The 13,606-nt window shown below is 44.8% G+C and overlaps 2 long non-coding RNA genes across 2 annotated transcripts in view; one reads left to right on the top strand and one right to left on the bottom strand.

The window, feature by feature from the left end:
- Positions 1-1,987: 1,987 nt before the first annotated feature.
- LOC147109473 (uncharacterized) overlaps positions 1,988-13,606 on the bottom strand; it is a 56,363-nt gene continuing 44,744 nt past the window's right edge. Inside the window, exons 3-4 of the long non-coding RNA XR_015080285.1 lie at positions 2,851-2,959; positions 1,988-2,758 (exon numbers count right to left, since the gene is read on the bottom strand). This is a non-coding gene — a long non-coding RNA (uncharacterized LOC147109473). The remainder of the gene's footprint in view (positions 2,759-2,850; positions 2,960-13,606) is intronic.
- On the top strand, positions 10,082-11,739 carry LOC147109476 (uncharacterized). The gene is made up of 2 exons (XR_015080284.1): positions 10,082-10,647; positions 11,122-11,739. It is a non-coding gene; the product is annotated as an uncharacterized LOC147109476 (long non-coding RNA).

Genomic DNA, 13,606 nt, shown 5'->3' with positions numbered 1-13,606 from the left:
ACTAGCAAAAATAACTGAAGCCTTTTTCTCATGCAGTATTACATGGTGTTTCCTTTGATACTTAACTCCCATTTACTTCAATTTGATCATTTCAATCTTGAATAAACAAAATGTTTTTGCCTTTATCTTCTTGGTAGATTACTCCAAACCTGTTTCTTCCTACGAGGAAAGCCATTTTTAACTGATATTTGTCCTAAAAATAGTTTGCCCTCATTTTCACTTCTGTCCTCTGGATCCTACTTTTGTGGTGTATGCTTTCACCATTCTGTTTTGCTAAATGTATACACACTCAACAGTTCTTGCTTCTTTTTGATACGTATTTCTGTAAATAGATTTGCAGCCATCCTAAAATTACAGTATATTAATGGGCCTGAAGTTTCAGCTATGGCGGGTTTGGAGGCAAGCACTGTTAATTGGAATCTTGCACTCACTATTAACATGGCGCTCACTATATTTGCGCTGCAAATTGCTGGAATGTCGCCTCCTCTCCACTTCTTCCAAGAGGGCATGGAGGTCTTCATTTCCGAAGTTCTCTGTTCTGCCCACCCCCAGCTCCATGACATTTCTGTGGAAAAGTGTATATGCAAAGTTGTTTTGAAATGTTCGTAACTTTTTAAAGTTGATTTAAGGTCTTTTTAGAACTTGCAGGTCACTCACCCTCCAAAAAAAGTTACGTTTACTCTTAGCCCTGTAAAAAACTTTAATTATTTTTTCCAAAAAATTAAATTTTTGTTTAAAATATTTAATTTATTGTAATTTTAACTCCTTTTAAAAAGCGATGGTTTTTAAAAATTTATTTAATATTTTACTGTGTTTTTGGGGTGATCTCCATTCATATATTTGACAGGTCTATCTGTCAAAAGTATGAAGGGAGATTCCCTGCTCCTGTTGGCTCCCCATGGCCCACGTGATCCCAGGTACGCTTGCGAACCGCATGCGCCGCTGGGATACGTGGGCCCTGCGCATTTTGAGTTTGGAGAGGCCCAGGAACGGAAATGTCCAGACCCTGGGAGCCCTCGGGTAAGTTTGTAGCTTGTTTTCCGATAGGAGGCATCTGCACGCAGAAAGCCTCCTATCGGAAATTATGGGCCATTACATTTTTCGGACCTGCATACCAAATTTCATAAACTGCAGGATTATCATATTGGCAAAGCTATGTATGCAAGAGACATGCATGCAATCTGGAGTGGGTTCAACTCCACAATTCCAAATTCTAAATTGATGTTAATAACGTATCTTTTCTCTTTATTGCTGACTGACCACCTGTGTATCTCCAAACGTTAAATTTTATGTCTCATGAACATAGGTAGGAGCATTCACACTCTCAATACATTTAAATCCATTCCAGGTGAATTTAAAAAGTGCCCAGAAAGGGGTCTTGCACTGTTCCCCTCTGGAGTCGAGAATTGTACTGCAATTTTCAAGTCCTTTTCACCGTGATGTTGAAATTTCAGTGTAAACATGCCCTAACTTCATTCCAATTCAAATAGTGCTGCCAGAAAATTATTACATGAAAGTAATTTCCAGAGCTTCCCTGATGGGCTAGGAGATAAAGGCACTACCTACTGTAGGACAATGCCATACAAACGAGAAGGGTCCCCAGTTTAACCGATTCCTGGTCTGTGCTGAGTTAGCCGATATCAACCAGGCCAGCAACTGAGGTGCTAAAATTGGCTTGGTGCTCCTGAGCTAGGGAGGGGAAAAATCAGCCTGGGTTCTTGCTCCTGTGACCTTTGCTGAACAATGACTGCGTGAGGGTATACAAGTGCAGATTTTATGAATGCGCACTGGGGGTGGAGGGTGGAGCTTTGCCCGTCGGCAGCACATAGCAGGAAATTGCAGGTGCATTCCCCACAATTTTCCATCCATTAACCAGGAGCACACCCATAGTTGAGAATGAGAGGGATGAGGTTCTACCTGGAGCTCACATTTGTATAGTTGAACCTTAAGTGAGAGCAAGATCATAAGAAAAAGCAAAACGACCCAGTGAAGTTCATCCTCCCATCTCAGCATCTAATTGCATTTTGAACAAAACAAAATGAAATAAATTTCCAAACAAATGGAAATGCAGCATATTCCATTATTTCACATTAAAAGATAGGACAAAAAGTACAAGATACAAATAAGGTAAACCCAGATTTTTACACCACAAGAGTAGGACCCAGAGGACATAAATGGAAATGTTTAATAGATACTAGCAAAAATAACTGAAGCCTTTTTCTCATGCAGTATTACATGGTGTTTCCTTTGATACTTAACTCCCATTTACTTCAATTTGATCATTTCAATCTTGAATAAACAAAATGTTTTTGCCTTTATCTTCTTGGTAGATTACTCCAAACCTGTTTCTTCCTACGAGGAAAGCCATTTTTAACTGATATTTGTCCTAAAAATAGTTTGCCCTCATTTTCACTTCTGTCCTCTGGATCCTACTTTTGTGGTGTATGCTTTCACCATTCTGTTTTGCTAAATGTATACACACTCAACAGTTCTTGCTTCTTTTTGATACGTATTTCTGTAAATAGATTTGCAGCCATCCTAAAATTACAGTATATTAATGGGCCTGAAGTTTCAGCTATGGCGGGTTTGGAGGCAAGCACTGTTAATTGGAATCTTGCACTCACTATTAACATGGCGCTCACTATATTTGCGCTGCAAATTGCTGGAATGTCGCCTCCTCTCCACTTCTTCCAAGAGGGCATGGAGGTCTTCATTTCCGAAGTTCTCTGTTCTGCCCACCCCCAGCTCCATGACATTTCTGTGGAAAAGTGTATATGCAAAGTTGTTTTGAAATGTTCGTAACTTTTTAAAGTTGATTTAAGGTCTTTTTAGAACTTGCAGGTCACTCACCCTCCAGTGCCACGCCTGAATCGGAGTTCGGCCATCCAGTTTCAGCTTTTTATAATGCCGTGAGGTTGTTCTGCGAGATAAGTCATTGGGCACGCCATCCACAAAGTCCCTGATTCGAACATACAAAATTGTCAGGCAGGAAAAGACCAGCTGGTCCACCAAGTCTGCCCCACACCATGATGGCTGGACCATCATGGCTAAACACTTCTTCCCCCCTGCCTTCCATCCAACCCCATAGTCATGTAATCTCCCGAGAGGCAAAAAAAAAGAAAAAATAAGCCACGGGAAAAAAATACACTGGAAAATTTCTCTCCGTCCCCCTCAGGCGATCATAACCAGTCCAACAGATCACATGGACCAAGTATTATCTATAAAGACACTTCGGAAATGAGGACCTCCATGCCCTCTTGGAAGAAGTGGAGAGGAGGCGAGATTGGCTGCCGGAGAATGAGTGTCCAAGAGCTCCTCAAAAAAAATAAGTCAGGTAGCATGGAAGGAGGTGGTGGAAACCCTGAGCATGACGTTGGTGAATTTGACGGCCTTTTTCTGCTAAAGAAAAGATTCCAATGCCTGAAAAGAAGCCTCAAACCAAGCAACCCACATAATGTGTTCTCTCTTTGCTCCGCGCAGGGCAAGTTGGCACATAATGCGTGGGAGTGGGCCCACTGACCGTAAGTAGCTGACCTCGCATGAGGACAGGGCCCTGAAGTTATAAGGGTATCAACAACAATTCTGCAGCGAGTGTCTCACCTCCTGACTCCCCAAAGCCTTTCTACCATCGACAAGGCACAAGTCAGGAGTGTGATGGAATACTCTCCACTTGCCTGGATGAGTGCAGCTCCAACAACACTCAAGAAGCTCGACACCATCCAGGACAAAGCAGCCATTTGAATGGCACCCCATCCACCACTTTAAACATTCACACCCTCCACTACCAGCGCACTGTGGCTGCAGTGTGTACCATCTACAAGATGCACTGCAGCAACTCACCAAGGCTTCTTCGGCAGCACTTCCCAAACCCATGACCTCTACTGCCTCGAAGGACAAGGGCAACAAGTGCATAGGAACACCACCAAGTTCCCCTCCAAGTCACACGCCATCCTGACATGGAAGTATATTGCCGTTCCTTCATCGTCGCTGGATCAAAATCCTGGAACTCCCTCTCTAACAGCACTGGGAGTACCTTCAACACACGGACTGCAGCGGTTCAAGAAGGCGGCTCACCACCACCGTCTCAAGGGCAATAAGGGAAGAGCAATAAATGCTGACCTTGCCAGCGATGCCCACATCCCGTGAACAAATTTTTTTAAAGGTGGCCGATTGCTTCCTTGCTGAAGCGCAGTCTGCACATGCAAACCACCGACATTGCCTGAAAAGACATTCCTTCCCTATACTATCTCTGGGAAGGGAGGTAATAGCAGGATCTGCTCAGTCTCCAGCCATGTTGCTTCACTTGATGCGCCTGCTCCCTCTGCTCCTCTTCCAGCTCCTCCATTATAATCAAAAACAGTGGAATATCCAGTGGATAGGTCATTGCAATGTCTTTGCCCTCTTCTGAATATAGAAAGAGCTACGGCTCCTGAGAAGTACTGTCTTCCAACACTAGCAGAAAAGACAGCCAAAACAGATTAGAATTTTTTTTTTTTTAAATCTCAAGAACAATTTCTGCTCGAGTGAGATTCCATGGCTGTAATTGTCCCTTTGTTGGCCTTCCAGGTTAAGAGCCATGTGAGGACCATAAATCACATCACTGACAGGTCACCCACGCCATTAATCTCAAGCATAAGTTGCTGTGGTGCCAATAATGTGGAATAATGGCATAAATCCAGCAAATCCGCAATCCCCCTTGACTTTGAACGGGGGCCTGAGCTACGTGAATTAAATGTTAATGGCCATGGTGAGCCTATTGGCGGAGCAGTCCAAATACTCCAATAAATGGAGCTAAGATAGAGATCAGCCAGGATGTAATTGAATGGTGGAACAGGCTCGAGGAGCTGGATGGCTTACTCTTGTTCCTGTGTTCTTAAATTGTAGAGGATCGGAATTCATGGCATATCTCAGATGCTCCACAAATTGCTGGATTTTTTACGAATGATGTTATTATGGAACAACTTCCCAGCAATTTCAGGTGAGTTTCACCAAACATATAAAAACAGAAAATGCTGGGAATACTCAGTAGGTCAGGCAACATCTGTGGAGAGAGAAACAGAGTTAACGTTTCAGGTCAATGACCTTTCATCAGAACTGGAAAAAGTTAGAGATGTAACAGATTTCAAGCAAGTGCAGGGGCAGGGAAAGGAGGGAGGAGAGGAAAGAACAAAAGGGAAGGTCTGTGATAGGGTAAAAAGCAGGAGAGATTAATGACAAAAGGTATGATGGTGCAAGGCAAAAGGAGATGGTAATGGGACAAGTAAAGAAACAAAAGATGGGTCTAGAAGAGGTGAAAATGTGAATAGTAGAATTATCAACAGCTGCCATCTGAAAAAATGGGGGCCGAGGTTATGGTCTGAAATTGTTGAACTCGATGTTGAGTCCAGAAGGCTGTAAAGTGCCTAATCGAAAGATGAGGTGCTGTTCCTTGAGCTTACATTGAGCTTCGTTGGAACAGTGTAAGAGGCTGAGGTCAGAGTGGGAGTGGAGCAGAGAATTAATGTGACAGGCAACCGGAAGCTCGGGGTCACGCTTGTGGACTGAATGGTGGTGTTCCACAAAGCGGTCACCCAATCTGCTTTTGGTCTCCCCAATGTAGAGGAGACCACATCGTGAGCAGCGAATACAGCATACTAAATTGCAAAAAGTACAAGTAAATCTTTGTTTCACCTGGAAGGAGTGTTTGGGAACCTGGATGGAAGGTAAAAGGGCAGGTGTTGTATCTCCTGCGCTTGCACGGTAAGGTGCTGTGGGAAGGTGAGGGGGTGTTGGGAGTTATTAAGGAGTGGACCAAGATGTCACGGAGGGAACGGTCCCTTTGAAATGCTGGGAGGGGAGGGGAAGATGCGTTTGGTGGTGGTATCACGCTGGAGGTGGCGGAAATGGTGGAGGATGATCCGTTGAATGTGAAGGTTGGTGGGGTGAAAGGTGAAGGCAAGGGGAACCCTATCATAGTTCTGGGAGAAACATAGAAACATAGAGATAGGAACAGGAGTAGGCCATTCGGCCCTTCGAGCCTGCTCCGCCATTCAATGAGATCATGGCTGATCTTCGTCTGAGATCATAGCTGATCTTACCAGTTCAGTACCCCGTCCCCGCCTTTTCTCCGTAACCCTTAATCCCCTTAGCCTTCAGAAATATATCCAATTCTCTCTTGAAAATATTTATTGAATTAGCCTTCACAGCCCTCTGTGGCAGGGAATTCCACAGGCTCACCACTCTTTGAGTGAAGAAATTTTTCCTCATCTCTGTTTTAAATGATTTGCCCGCTATTTTTAGACTGTGGCCCCTGGTTCTGTGCTCCCCGGCCATTGGAAACATTCTCTCTGAATTCAGCCTGTCCAGGCCTGCCATAATTTTATATGTTTCGATGAGATCCCCTCTCAATCTTCTAAACTCCAGTGAGTACAAGCCCAAACTATTTAATCTCTCTTCGTAGGTCATTCCCGCCATTCCAGGTATCAGCCTGGTGAATCGCCGTTGCACTCTTTCCATGGCAAGAACATCCTTCCGCAGATGGGGCGACCAAAACTGTACACAATACTCCAGATGCGGTCTCACCAGCACCTTGTACAGCTGTAGTAAGGTATCCCTATTCCTATACTCGAACCCCCTTGATATGAAGGCCAACATACCATTTGCCTTCTTGATCGCCTGTTGCACCTGCATGCTCTCCTTCAGTGACTGGTGCACAAGAACACCCAGGTCCCTCTGCACTTCCCCATCTCCCAATCTATTGCCATTTAGATAATAATCTACCCTCCTGTTTTTACCCCCAAAGTGGATAACCTCGCATTTATCCACATTATAGTGCATCTGCCACGTATCCGCCCATTCCCCCAACCTGTCCAAATCGCACTGTAGCCTCCTGACATCCTCATCAGAGCCCACCCCTCCTCCTAGTTTAGTGTCGTCAGCGAATTTGGAAATATTGCATCCAATTCCCTGATCCAGATCATTTATATATATTGTGAACAGCTGGGGTCCCAGGACAGATCCTTGCGGCACCCCGCTGGTCACTGCCTGCCACTCCGAAAACGAGCCGTTTATTCCAACTCTCTGTTTTCTATCCGCCAGCCAGTTCTCTATCCACGTTAATACTTTGCCCCCAATCCCATGAGCCTTAATTTTGCATGATAATCTTTTGTGTGGAACCTTATCGAAGGCTTTCTGGAAGTCAAGGTACACCACATCCACTGGCTCTCCCCCATCTATTTTACCAGGGAGGGAGGGGAAGGGGTGAGAGCAGAAATGCGGGAAATGGAACGATCATGGTAGAGGGGAATCCTCGGTTGAGGAAAAAGGAAGACATATTGGAAGCACTAATATAGAAGGTGGCATCATCAGAACAGATGTGACGAAGATGGAGAAACTGGGAGAATGGGATAGAGTCCTTACAGGAAGCAGGGTGGGAGGAAATGTAGTCCAGGTAGCTGTGGGAGTCAGTGGGCTTATAGTGGATATTTGTTGATAGCCTATTCCCAGAAATGGAGACAGAGAAGTCGAGGAAGGGACGAGTTGGAGATGGACCTTGTGAAGGTGAGGGAAGGGTGGAAATTGGAAGCAAAGTGAATGAAATTTTCTAGTTCAGGGCGAGAGCAGGAACCGGCACCGACACAGTCATCAATGTACTGGAAAAAGAGGTGAGGGAGGAGACCTGAGTAGGACTAGAACAAAGAGTGTTCCACATATCCCACGAAGAGGCGGGCATTGGCTAGGACCTATGCAGGTTCCCATAGTAACATCTTTTATTTTGAGGAAGTGAGTGAAATTAAAGGAGAAGTTGTTCAATGTGAGAACAAGTTCAGCAAAGTGGAGGAGGGTGGTGGTGGATGGAGATTGGTTGGGCCTCTGTTCAAGGAAGAAGGGATTGGACATCCATGGTGAAAAAGAGACGGTTGGGGCCAAGAAACTGGAAACTGTTAAAGTGGTGGAGGGTGTCGGAAGAGTCCCGGATGTAGGTGGGAAGAGACTGGACAAGGGGAGAAAAATAGAGTCGAGATAGGAAGAGATAAGCTCCGTGGGGCAAGAACAGGCTGAAACGATGGGTCTACCAGGGCAGTCCTGTTTGTGGTTCTTGGGGATGGAGGTAGAAGCGGGGTGTGCAGGGTTGGGGGACAATCAGGTTGGCGGCCGTGGAGGGATGTTCTCCAGAGGAGATGAGGTCAGTGACAGTCTTGGAGATGGTGGCTTGATGTTCAGTAGTGGGGTCATGGTCTATAGGAGCATAGGAACAGGAGTAGGCCATTCAGTCCCTCGAGCTTGCTCCGCCATTCAATGAGATCATGGCTGATCTGTGACCTAACTCCATATACCTGCCTTTGGCCCATATCCCTTAATGCCTTTGGTTAACAGAAAGCTATCAATCTCCAATTTAAAATTAACAATTGATCCAGCATCAATTGCCACTTGTGGAAGAGAGTTCCAAACTTCTACCACCCTTTGTGTGTAGAAGTGTTTCTTAATTTCACTCCTGAAAGGTTTGGCTCTAATTTTTAGACTATGCCCCCTAGTCCTAGAATCCCCAACCAGTGGAAATAGTTTCTCTCTCTCTACCCTACCTGTTCCCCTTAATATCTTGAAAACTTCTAAATTCCAGGGAATGCAACCCTAATTTGTGTAATCTCTCCTCGTAATTTAACCCTTGAAGGCCGGGTATCATTCTGGTAAACCTACGCTGCACTCCCTCCAAGGCCAACATATCCTTCCTAAGGTGTGGTGCCCAGAACTGCTCACAGTACTCCAGGTGTGGTCTAACCAGGGTTTTGTATAGCTGCTGCATACCTTCTTGTATTCTAGTCTTCTAGATATAAAGTCCAGCATCCCATTAACCTTTTTGATTATTTTCTGTACCTGTTCATGACATTTTAATGATCTATGTGCCTGGACCCCCAAGTCTCTTTGGACCTCCACTGTTTTTAGCCTTTCACCATTTAGAAAGTACCCTGTGACGTAATAAAACTCACTACGCACTTGGTTTGAGCATAAAGCAAGGCTTTAATCAACTTGTTTCAGAACATGGAGGTCTAGTTGTACTTCACTAGTTCCTTGTCTTACAAAATGTCCCTGAAAAGCTGGGGCTGACACCCGAGTATTTATACGCCTTGGACGGCGCCACCAGCTGGCCGTCCAGCGTTATTTCACGAGTAGTTTCTTGAATGATGAGATTTATAACACCCTGTTCTATCCTTTTCAGGTGCAAAGTGGATGATCTCACATTTGCCTACATTGAAATCCATTTGCCACAGTTTTGCCTATTCATTTAACCTGTCAATATTATGCTTTAATCTACACTGCCTAAAATGCTGCCTAGCTTTGTGTCATCGGCAAATTTGGATATATGACTTTCTATGCCATCATCTAAGTTGTTAATAAATATTGTGAATAGTTGAGGCCCCAACACAGATACCTGCCACCACAAGTCACCACCTGCCAATTAGAGTACCTACCCATTATCGCTACTGCCTGTCTCCTGCCGCTCAGCCAATTTCCTAACCAGGTCAATAATTTGCCCTCAATTCCATGGGCTTCTACCTTAATTAAGTCTCTTATGTGAGACTTTATCAAATGCCTTCTGGAAGTCCATATAAATAACATCCATAGACATTCCCCTGTCCACTACTTTAGTCCAGGGGGAGGTAGGAGGAGGTGTCAGAGAGGTGGCATTCAGCCTCTGCAAGATAGAGATCAGTTCGCCAAATAACAAAAGTGCCACCCTTGTCAGCAGGTTTAGTAACAATGTTGGGGTTGGATCTGAGAGAATGGAATGCTGCAAGTTCAGAGGGAGGTAGGTTGGAGTGAGTGAGGGGAGCAGAGAAATGGAGATGGCCGATGTCACGGTGGCAGTTTGCAATGAAAAGATCTAGAGAGTGTAAGAGGCCAGAGGGAGAATTCTGAAAACGGGAGATAGAGTCCGCCGTGCGGGGGCAAGACTGCTGGCCAAAGAAGTGGGCACGGAGACAAAGGCGACAGAAAAAGAGCTCAGCATTGTGTCGAGCTCGAAATTCATTGAGGTGGGGGCATAAGGGGACAAAGCTGAGGCCTTTGCTGAGGACTGATTGTTCGGGGTCAGAGAGGGGAAGGTCAGAGGGGATAGTGAAAACATGGCAGGGGGTGAGATTGGAAGAAGGGATGAGGTTAGAGGAAAGTGAAGGGAAAGAAGGTTCCGGAGGGACGTTGGTGTCCAAGAGTTGTAGGAGCTTGCGATCCTTGACACTTGAAAAGAAGAAAAAAGTTTTTTGTTAAAGCACCGGATGAGGCGAAGGATGAAATGGAACTGCGGACCAGGACCGCTTTGGGATAGAGTGAGTTGGTGCTGCCGAAGAGAGAGGTCGAGAGCGTTCATGTGGCAGTGCGTGGCATTGAGTGTGAATCTCCCTGCTAATAACCAATACTTTTAGAAACAGCTTGCGTGCATTTTTTACAGCCACATCCTCAATTTCCATATGCAAATTTCGCAGAAAGTCTGGGGCAAACAGAAACTGGTGAACGAACATTTCACATAGAGCTTTGTGGACGGTTGTAACGGTCTGATACTTTACCAAGTTCAACAAAATAGCATTATTTAAAAGTTACTTAATTTAGCCTGGATCATTTTTGTGTCTTGACAACAACACGTTGCCGTAAAGTTGCCTTCAATTAAATCAGGTGAGTTGGGGTTTAACGCCACCTTCTCCGGGATTGGGAGACGTGCCCGAATGAGAGAGGACAGGTGAGACTTTGTTTCACTAAAATTAATTATTTCGCAGGGTCAATGCTGCTCGCCTGTTTCATTTATAGAGAAACAACTTTCTAGTGGTGACAGAAGGGAAGTTCTCTCTTGACCCCGCTCGGTCAATCGGCTGGAAGTGGCCGACCCACGGCGCTACTTAACTCGGAAGGGGCCAGGTTCCCACTTGTACCGGTGTTCTGGTACAAAGCACACGAAGTTTACGATCAGATCCTTCCTTTCACCGTTTGACTGCGAAATGTGGCCACCACCTTAGCACTGTACCGAGTATGACATGTGATGTACGGCTTGTTTATGGGGACTATTGTGCTTACTTTAAATGCAACGATGTTTTATGTACGGCTTCTTGTTGGTGGCGACTTTAAATATTTTCCCTTTCCTCACTCCTCCAGCCCTTGGAATTGACCCAGAGCCATCGTGTCACTTTCCAACTGAAATCGACATGGTCAGTGCAAAGGATGTCCTCTGGGCTATTTTCTGGTTCTTGGTGCTCATTTTCCTGGCCTGGCCGATCAGTATGTTCTTGGGGTTCCTCTACGGGTTTGTCTCTCCCCTGACTACCTGTGTGGGACTCGATATGGTCACTGAATTCCTTCTGAAAGGCGCAAGCCTGGGCCGCACCTGCGCTGAGAACATGAAATCGAGTAAATCACTGTGTTAAAAAAAAGCTTGGCTTTTCAACGATTCAACTTTAAAGAAAACTCCGCTGTATTGCGACCAATGTTACAACACAGAAAGAGGCCGTTCTCTTCACATGGATTCCTGGTCTAACCCCACAGCCCTGCTCGCCCTGCATATTCCTCTTCAAGTAATTTCCGCTTCACCACACAAAAAACCTGTGTTCTCTTGACTTCAACCTGCTCCGAATTGTCTTGGGGGCTATTGTCAGGGACAACTTGATTCTACAATCTCCGAACTTTTGTACAACTGTCTTTTTAAAAAAAAATTGGAAATAGTAAATTTGTACTTCTGTGATTTGTATCGATAATAAATAACTCCATATTATAAATGACTTGTTTAATATTAATAAACTTTATAATGTTATTGCCCATTTAAGTGAGCTCGACAATGGGTGGGTAATTCATTTATGTTTTTTAGAACGGTTGCAAGGTACTAAATGGGCAGTTGCAAATAGTTTTTCATTTGATCCATTCCTTGATTGACGCGGAAAAAAGCGAGTGGCAGCTAACGATAAAGTTGCAACTTGTTGCAATCGGCACACATTCCTACTAATAGAAGATGGAGTGTTATTTGGAGAAAAAAAATCGGCAGGTCAATGAGGAAATGTGGTCATCCTGCAGCAGGCTTGTTTATTGTTAGTCGGAAATCTGTATTTGCAGCAATATTTTACCCAGCAGTACATGTGCATATCGAATATGCCGATGAGGGCAAATCGAATCCATGCAGAGCTCACTCTGTACATGTTGGTAAAGAGTGTTTGTATCTTTACGTTTTAGCAAGGGCCAAAGCAGCCGGGTGTTAAACTTTATTCTTCAACATTATTCAACTGTAATACTTTGAATGAACGTCCAACGTTACACAGTAATACGCTGTATAAGTCATGGAAAATCTTGATGTACAGTTACTAGATTATAATTACTAGATTATATTTTCAAACAATAGACCAACAGGAAGCAAAACGTTCAAAACTCGTTTGTTTTTTAAATTATCGGGCTAGTAGGAGATGTTGGCCCGGAATTTGCGGTTGCAACGGTGAAACTGCCACCATGATTGTGTAAAACTGACAGCAACTTGTGGCATCCGCACATGCGCAGTTAAACGCGGAAATCCAGAGGTTGCTGTCTGTGATACTTTGCTCCTCCACAGGGTGCGCTGTTGCAGTCTTTGCTGATAGAAATCAATTAGCAATCACTGAATTGACGTGAACTTCCACTTTTTATGCTCTACTAGAGTCAGAGTCATAACGCACAGAAGGAGGCTATTCGGCCTATCGAGCCCGTGCCGGCTCTGTAGGGCAATCCAGTCAGTCCCTTTCCCCCACACTATCCCCGTAGCCCTGCAAGTTTATTTCCCTCAAGTGCCTATCCAGTCTCCCCTTGAAAACATTGAGTGTCTCCGCTTCCACCACTTCCGTCAGCAGCGAGTTCCAGGTCATCACCATGCGCTGCATAAAAAAGTTTTTCCTCACATCCCCCCTGTATCTCTTGCCCAAAACCTTAAATCTGTGTCCCCTAGTCCTTGTACCATCAACTATGTTTGTATCAACAGTGGCACAAACCTTTCAATTAACTCAATAGATCACAAAACTTTACTGCAAAGCCACACTCAACCTCATCCTGCTGTGCCTCTCATCACATTCCCATCACTCTGCCTTCCCTACCCTGCTCCTGCACATCCTCACACCAACTTACCTTGCACCTCCACCCATCCCTCTCTATCTACATTATCACTTCCCCATCTCACTAGCCACCCCTCACACTCACCTTCATCCTAGTTCAATCACATCAACTAACGACACACAAGGGTAGGAACTTGTGTTTTAGCCAAGGTTCATGTGAAGTTTCTGTTAATGTGCTGTGAAACATTGAAATATTTATTTTCAATACTTTGCATTCTTGGACAGATTTGTGTGCACCTTTGGAAGTGGCTTCGTGAGTTGCAGTGAATGGTGAGACATAACGGTACCCTCCGCAATGGTGATGAGTGTGAAAGGAATGGTTTAGGCATTGTAGGGATGCTTTATGTTGTTGGTGGTGCCAACCTGGCACATCATGTGGCAGCCAGAGTGTACAGCCTCAAGTGAAGTAAATCTGGCCATGGTGAGGCCATCCCTGTCCCCCCTGGCAGCAATGTTGTCGGGTGCTGATGCCCTCTGTCCTGTGCAGCATCAGTTGATTGCATAAGAACATAAGAAAT

This window comes from Somniosus microcephalus, chromosome 12 (genome assembly GCF_052327205.1).
Source record: "Somniosus microcephalus isolate GS21.2 chromosome 12, FLI_Smic_1.0, whole genome shotgun sequence".
Taxonomy (NCBI): Eukaryota; Metazoa; Chordata; class Chondrichthyes; order Squaliformes; family Somniosidae; genus Somniosus; species Somniosus microcephalus.
The sequence above is the reverse complement of the archived record's forward strand: the minus strand, read 5'-3'. Positions and strand labels throughout refer to the sequence as shown.